This window comes from Photinus pyralis, unplaced genomic scaffold (assembly GCF_008802855.1).
Source record: "Photinus pyralis isolate 1611_PpyrPB1 unplaced genomic scaffold, Ppyr1.3 Ppyr1.4_LG9, whole genome shotgun sequence".
Classification (NCBI taxonomy): Eukaryota; Metazoa; Arthropoda; class Insecta; order Coleoptera; family Lampyridae; genus Photinus; species Photinus pyralis.
The window spans coordinates 10,343,630-10,352,352 of NW_022170878.1; the positions used below are offsets into that span (position 1 = coordinate 10,343,630).

At 39.8% G+C, this 8,723-nt stretch overlaps 1 long non-coding RNA gene across 1 annotated transcript; it reads right to left on the bottom strand.

Moving 5' to 3' along the window:
* Nucleotides 1-2,621: 2,621 nt before the first annotated feature.
* LOC116180430 lies at nucleotides 2,622-8,478 on the bottom strand. The gene is made up of 6 exons (XR_004147121.1): nucleotides 8,284-8,478; nucleotides 7,165-7,261; nucleotides 6,980-7,084; nucleotides 6,790-6,886; nucleotides 5,777-6,380; nucleotides 2,622-2,715 (listed from the first exon to the last, which is right to left on the bottom strand). It is a non-coding gene; the product is annotated as an uncharacterized LOC116180430 (long non-coding RNA).
* Nucleotides 8,479-8,723: the final 245 nt, after the last annotated feature.

Here is an 8,723-nt window from a genome sequence, read left to right on the forward strand (position 1 = left end):
CAGTCGATTTTTGGTAAAAAAGGAAGGTTATACACTGCCTTTTTTTGAGCCCCGAAATAAAAATTGTCTCAGATCGACCCGGAAAAAAAATTTTCTTATAGAATGTGGCCTGTAGAATCCATAATTTCAAACAGTTCCAAGATTGGGCTACTAGTTCAAAAGTTACAGCCCTTTGAATTTTTTTTCGAAATTGGTTTCTAGTCTATAACTTTTGATTGAGAAGTCTGATCGAAAAAGTACGAATTGATTTGGATTCTACGCACCAAAATTAATAAGAAAAAGTGTTTTCCCGAGAAATTTTGGTGTAGTCGATTTTTGGTAAAAAAGGAAGGTTATACACTGCCTTTTTTTGAGCCCCGAAAAAAAAATTGTCTCAGATCGACCCGGAAAAAAAATTTTCTTATAGAATGTGGCCTGTAGAATCCATAATTTCAAACAGTTCCAAGATTGGGCTACTAGTTCAAAAGTTACAGCCCTTTGAATTTTCTTTCGAAATTGGTTTCTAGTCTATAACTTTTGATTGAGAAGTCTGATCGAAAAAGTACGAATTGTTTTGGATTCTACGCACCAAAATTAATAAGAAAAAGTGTTTTCCCGAGAAATTTTGGTGTAGTCGAATTTTGGTAAAAAAGGAAGGTTATACACAGGGGCGGACTGGGTACTTACGGGCCATTAAAGTATTAGTGTAGTAATGAAGGTGCGGGGGGGGGGGGGGGGTTAGCTCTGAGGTGCACCACAAAAACATTTTAAAGTACTCCTTTCTCGAAAATCCTATCATTGTATTTCAGCACTTTCAAAATACTACGACAAAAAATGATAAATTCATTGTAAAACACTTCAATTAAAACAGAATTTTTTAACAACCTAACATCAACCCCAATTAGAGAAACGTGTTAATAATTTATTAATAGTGCAAGAAACTAAATACAGCACATACTTATAAGTTTCCAACGGGCCATTATGATCTACAGGCCAGGTGGCAATCGCCCCCCCCGTGCCAGTCCGCGCCTGGTGGTGAGGGCAGTAAACATGATAGGTGAGGTAGAAGAAGAGGAGAACAAGGGTGCTGGGGGAATACGAGGAGGCCGCCGTCCATAACGAATATAGTCTAAGCGTGGTATCCGCCGAGGAGGAGCGGAAATAACCAGGAGGAGACAACAGCCACGTGGAACGTACAAGGGGCAAACTTCTGACTGGTACTTGCTGGTATACTGAACGCAACTTTTCCCTAATTTAACCATCTTCGAATCTTCTACGATTCCCGAGATCCCCATGATAGACATCCGTATCTTGGATACGGTATATATACCTTATTTTAAAAACGCAAAGCGCGCCATCTGTCGTTACAGCAGTCAAACGTCGCAAATTTTGAATTTTTTGCCCATCGATCCGATCGCTTTCAGGTGCAAGGAAGCCGATTAAAAAGCCATAAAAAAAACAAACGTGAAAAAAATACCCTCTTAACGCAAAGTAGCCAATCAGCGGTGCGACTGTGGCAAACTCGTCTCGGACTTTCTCGTGGAAGCCGCCGCCGTTGGCCTCGCGCGGTTTGTTTGGCTTTTAGTTTACGTTCGACTTTCGTGGTAAAACGTTAGCTCGCTGCGAGTTTCCCCAGTGTTTTTTTTACGGTTTCTTTTTGCTCAACGAAAAGTTCTGTTTGTGTGCCCCTTTGGGATTACGAGACGGGCGCAATTTGGGGGTAAGTTTGGGGGCAACGTAAAAAAAAATTCAACGGTTTTTATACCGGCAAAACTCGTTTTTTCGGTGTTAATTACCTATAAGCCGCCGAAAGTTCAATTTTAATTGGCGGCAATTACAAGACGGGCGCACGTACGGATTTTCAAGAAAACGCGACATGACGTCACATGCTAATTTCAAGGCCGCCGCAAGCGCAATTACCTTCCCTAATTGGGAGCATCTTACGAGGTCCCTTCGTTTAGTTGAGTAACCGTTCGACAATGGGCATTGTCTTCTGTCGGTCCGAACGAGATGAATCGAAATTGTGCTCGTCGAGCGTTAATAAACAATGCGAATGTCGGTAGCGAAAGTGGCGTATTGTATTCTAATCTGAAAGGAGACCGAAGAATGGTCCCAGGTAAATTGCGAGCGTTTGTTGTGAGGAAAGTAATTGTCAATCAGTAACACCAACAAAACCGTTCGTGCGCTTCCAACGGTAGTTTGAGTAAACTGTCAGACTAAGCTTCTTGTTGACAGGTGTCAACCTGACAGGTGTCAATCATACTCCTTTAAAAGAAACAGTGTAGAACTGGCACAGTCGTTTTATACAAAATCTTAAATTAAACTGACATGTATTATTGTACCGTAACAAACGCGATGAGTGTAGATGATTACCAGAGTACAAAAAAAGTGCGCCCTAATCCCTGGGCATGGGATGAATAAATTTGTGCAAAACTGTATCTTTTGTACGAAAAGTTCAATAACAAACGTATTTTAATGCCTAGTGATCGAGAGAATTGGTTTACAACGAATGCGCTTATTTCGTGATCAAAACTCAATCACCTTTTTTTTTAAATCGATTAAACTGATCTTTTTTGGCACTGCACTATTCACTTTCCCCCACATATACAACATGCAAAAAAAAGGAAAAATCCTACCATTTACCCTATAGCCTTATTAAATCGGTCTTGCCTAGGAAGAACTGAACTGCTGGCAGTTGAATAGGCATTGTGCAGGGAGGGGGGTCGTGTCTAATAACTGAAAAGCAAAAAAATTGCATTAAATTTTTGGTTATACTATGCGATCAAAAATGATTGGCCGTCTAGTCGCCGTTGGAATTTTTGTTCACATGGAAATCGTATTTAACTTGAACTTCCAAAGGCGACTCGACAGCAAATATCACTTTTGCGTGAAATTAAAATAGCTCTGTGATTAAATAAAAGCGATACCTTTGAAACCAGGCAGAGTAAAGGTCTGATGGGGTCAATCAACTTGTGCCGAAATTACCTTTGGTTCGCTAGGCATTAATACAAATCTGTAATTAAAGTTCCAAAAATTGACAATTTACTCTGCCTAGGTTATAAAAATACGAGGGGGTAATACATGAGCAAAATGTTGTACGAAAGACTACCAGTTGCGAAAGACTACCATAGGATTACCAGTGACTACAAGAGACTACCCCATGAATACCAGAGACTACCATACAAATACCAGAGACTACCAATGAATACCACAGACTTCCATACAAATACCAGAGACTACCAATGAATACCACAGACTTCCATATGAATACCAGTGACTACCACATGAATACCACAGATTACCAATGAATACCAGAGACGAGACCAGAGACTACCACACAGGTGGCAGGGAGATAAAGAGTTGTACCTGGACTGCGACCGGTGTTGGGTAACATCCTTTAATTCTAGATCTAGATACACCTCCAGATGCATTTAAAATCATGATCTAGATCCAGATCAGAGATCCGCATCTAGATCAAGATAGTCCTAAAATGATCTAGATCCTTTATAGGTAAATCTGATTTACATCGGTGAAAAAGTCCTTCTTTGAAAATTATAATATAAAGTGGTGTGCGTACCTACATAACAATAACGTGTTTTTCGGATAATTCGGGGAAACCGGCGGCGGCATGCCCATGAATCAGTTGTACAGGGTGAATCGAGGGGTGAGTCAACGATTACGCGGAGTAACTTAATGCTTAGAAGATAAGATTTTTCGATAGAATACTTTTGCGTTATGATATGGTTGAATATTCTCCACATGTTAAAAATATTTGGAATTATACAGGGTGCACCCAAAAAGTAGGGCGCCCAAATGGTACATTTTTTTAAATAGAATCCCCTGTATTTGAATGCATTTTTTTTTACGAGATAGATAAAAATTGCCTTTTTTGCATGTCCACCTCACTTGTGTAAATTACATAACTTATTTAAGATTAGAATATAAGACCCAGGAAAACCAAGATATTTCGATCAGAGATAGGTATAGGACATTATTATCCAAAGTTTAAGGTTTTTGGAGGAGCTAAATGATGACAGAAAAATATACAGGGTGTTCCATTTAAAAAAGTGAGATTTTTAATATGAAGTTTTGCCACTTTGAACTTTCCAGAAAAAACACCCTGTAAGTTGTATTTTTAATATTTCATAGTAGCTGTATTTATTTGACTTTTACTTAACCCAAGATAAGATATAAAACCTGGAATCAAAATTTAAGTAATAATTTTGACAATATACTGACGCTTGCAAATGCCCAATTTTTCTTAAAAATCGAATTATCTTTAAGACCACTAGCTTTTTGGATATTAACCATATAATAAAAAAGACGTACAATTACACGTAGAATTCAAAAATGCAGGGGATTCTATTAAAAAAAAATGTACCATTTGGGCGCCCTACTTTGTGGGTGCACCCTGTATAATTCAAAATATTTTTAAAATGTGGAGAATATTCAACCATATCATAATGCAAAAGTATTCTATCGAAAAATCTTATCTTCAAGGCTTAATGCCTCCGCGCAATCGTTGACTCACCCTGTACTGTAAATAATTACCGATACTACCCCCTAAGCTAAACTACCCGTTATGCTAATGACTATTTACTTTCTGCTTAAACCTGTCTACTCTTAAAAGGCTGGTAAATCCCTAAAACTTGAATGGAACATATTTATTCTTTAAACATAGAAACGATTTACTCCGCCAATGTTAAAAACATTTATAACATAAATAAATTAAAATTGATCTTTGGATCTACTAGTGGAAAATCTATTAATATAATCTAGATCTAGATACAAGATCATCTTCTAAAAAGGGTCTAGATCCAGATCTAAGATATATGTGATTATCATGGAAACCTTGGCCTCGACCTTGGCCTGTTTTTAAACACACAAGACAAATCATTATTACTGATTGAATCGCTACCATCTTTAAAACAGAATCGTCACCTTCAATCACCAGCACTGCAACAATCAATTCAATTAATTTAAAAAGTTGCGATTTGATAGACAAAATCATAAAAGCCATAGTTTATACCGGAAATACCTACCTACAGGCAAAATGGAAAATAATAAAAAAGTTAGTAAATGCTCATAGGAATACCAAAGACTACAACCAGAAAACCGGCGATTACCACTGACTACCATCGGAATACCAGAGATTACCATTGACTACCACGGGAATGCCAGAGAATACCACTGATTACCTTCGGAATACCAGTGACTACCATAGACTACCACCGGAATACCAGAGACTACCACGGGAATACCAGAGACTACCACGGGAATACCAGTGACTACCAGTCATGTGTACGAAAGAATACCACACCGACTAACCCCTCGTAAAAATATCACTGTTGAGTTCCTTTTATTCGATAGAAAGGAAAATAAAAGTAGGTAATAGCTTTGATAGCAAACCTAGGCAAAGTAGAGGTCTGATGGGATCAATCAACTTGTGCCGAAATTACCTTTGGATCGCTAGGTATTAATACAGATCTGTAATGAAGCTTCCAAAAAAGTGAGCCAATTGACAATTTATTCTGCCTAGGTTGGTTATAAATATAATGCTATCACTTTTGCGTGAAATTAAAATGGGCCTGTGGTTAAATAAAAGTGATACCTTTGAAACCATTGCCGAGAGAGCCGAGGGCGAGTTTGGCACAATCCTAGGCAAATAAAAGGTCTGATGGGGTTAATCCGAGGGTTAATCAACATGTGCCGAAATTACCCTTGGATCGCTAGGCATTGATACAAATCTGTCATTATACCTCCAAAAAAATGCGTTAATTAAAAAGGGAAGGCTTACCCTTTAGCTTCATCCACTCTGTCTCAACAAAGATGAATCTTGCTGGCAGCTGGTTAGCGGACATCTGGGAGGGGGGGCGCCACTTCCTAGTCACCACTTGAGTCAAAATTCCATCGCATGAAACAAAAGTACTCAACTTTAGCATAAGCACAGCCTTTCGTGATCAAAGGTCACTCACCTTTTTTTAAATCGGTTAAGCTGATCTTCCTCCGATAATTAATAAATGAGGTATAACCATTCCCGAAAAACCTTCACCTTGGAGATGAAAAAATTGACTCCAATGCTTCGTCATGGCCCAGTTCGCAGGGAGATCAGTTTACTCCATTAAAATGGCATGGCTATGAATTCATAGTCACTGATTCTTATGAAGTAAGTGATTTCCACCACGGGGGAGACTACATGCAGCCAACCTTACATCTCCAAGATGGCGGGTCGAGAGGATGGTTACAACTCACTTATTACATAGGAAGATCGTTCCAATCTAGTTGATGATCTTCTTTTCAATCACTGCACTATTCACTTTCCCCCCCACATAATATACAACATGCAAAGGATCATGCAAAAAAAGAAAAATCCTACCTTTATAAGGCTGCCCTTCTGAAATCTGGAACAAAAAAAGAAATTCACGTTAAAAAAAGTGAAGAAGTCACGATTAATTAAACTAATTAAAAATAATTAACGAGTACCCTTGAGGAGGGTAGATGTTGCCAATTGTGAGTACATTTCGCGATAATCGCTTTAATTGAAATGAAATTATCTGTGGCTAGCACAGATACGACCCCCACACTTGCGCATGCGCGATTCTGCCCTGTCTAAGAATATGTCTACCAAATTTGGTGCCGTTTAGCCGGAATTGAGAGTACAGACGGACCGACATCATCGAGATTTTGTTCGATTGGATTCCTGGTGCTTCAAAACGTGTAATTCCGCCAGAAAAGTGGGGACTCATTTTTTACGCCAATGCAATACCTCCCTTACTAACGTGCGGGTGGTAAAAAAAGGTTAACCCTTACCTCATAGCCTCATTGAGTCGGTCTTGCCTAGGAAGAACCATTAACTGAACTGTTGGTAGCTGAGTGGGCCATCAGTGGGGGAGGGCATCTCTAATAGCTGAAAAGAAAAAAAATTGTATTACATTTTTGGGTAACATTTAGAGTAGAATTTTAAATTCACAAACGCGATACTTCAGAAGGAAACAGTTACCTTGTAACTTCATTAACTCCGCCTGGACTAGGAGGAGGCCAGCATCAGAAAAAAAGGGCCCGCGGGGGGGTTGGGGCGTCCGTTCATAGTCCCCATCCGCAAAGACTGAAAATTAAAAAGGAGCATTAGATTTGTATTCGTCTATAACCTCAATAAAACGCGTTAATGAAAAAGTGAACACTTACCTTTTACTTCATTAACTCGGCCTGGTCTAGGAAGAAACCTTAAGTGAACTGAGGGGGTTGGGGCGGAACGCCCCCTCTTAGTCTGCAGCACAAATAACTGAAAAGTAAACAAATTGCATTAAATTGTTGAATACAATGAAACAATGATTTGGACAAAGGGATGGACGGACAGAACATTTTGCCTTACGTTATGCGTGAGAACAGGGGACAATTTTTGTTAATTTCAGATGTGGGAAAGCAAGCGCCCCAAAGTTGACTCACTTGGCTATGACTGTAATTTAATGGGAAGAAAGTGAGATCCCCGAAGGTCTCCACTCCGGGTCTGTGGGCAACCAAAGAGCCCAGCATGCGATTAATAATTAAATAGCCTCTCACAACGCAATTTATGGTTATGTTCATTGAAATGTAAGGAACCCCTTAATTTCTAAAATTCAGTTGCAGCACGTACCCTTATTCCCAAATTCCCCCCCGACGTCAGTCACCTCGTAAAAAGTGCGCTACTGTTTCAAAATTCGAATGTATGTGCAAAGATGGTTTTTTGACTACTCATGGTTGGACGCCATTTTATGGACCATTCGGCAATTTATAAAAGTGGAGTTTCGGTAAACGCTGCAGAATTACAGCTACACGTAGAAGTCATGCACAACTTGTAAACTCACCCCTGCATTACGCCTCTTCGTAAAACGCAATTAATTTCACAAAACACAACAATGGCACCTTCTTTGGGACGCACTCGAACTCAAAGTCGCAATGGCCGCTGAGGGCGTTGAAGGCAATGGGACCCGTGTTGTTGTTAAATAACGTAGTATACCCGCTATCGCTACTTCGCGATATCAATTGCATTGAAAACAATGCAAAATAACTGGTTCCCGGTCTACGTGAAAATTCACGTCGATCGCAAGAACAAACTGTTAAAAAAAACGTAAACATGCCGTGACGTCATCATCCCTTATCGCTAGCAAAAATAAATCGCTTATTGGGGGGTGTTGGGGTTACGCTAATTATTGAACAATTGTAAAATTCCATTAAGACGAGTTATGCAAACGGCACGTGTGGAAATGCGGGGTCCATTTTTGAGTGGCTGCATTAATTAATCGAAAAAGATTGAAAGGTACTAACCTTCGAGCGGCCGTTCGTGATCGTGGATGCGATTTCTGGTACACAATGCGTTTAATTAGGGGTTTGTTTACGTGTTCAATTAAAAGATCACCCCTCTGCCTTTACGTTCGGCGAACAGCTTCACAAATTTGAAGATCGCGCACGAAGAAAACACAAGACAACAGGTCACTCGGAACGTTTCCGACTGACGCGATTTTGCGTAGCAACATCGGTAGAGCCGCGCTCCGATTGGCTGCCGAGCGATCACTGCACACCTGTGGCCCGTTCTTATCAGTACCAGACTGTGTTTACCCGAATTTCGAAGAAGATTTTCTTTTAATTCATACGAAAGTTAAACGAAGAACGAGGGAACCTAGCATCCGTGATAGGGGAAGCTTGCCGTACCCCCTTTCTGGTTAATGAAATGGAATTTTTCGCTGATGAGTATTTTCTACCAGTAC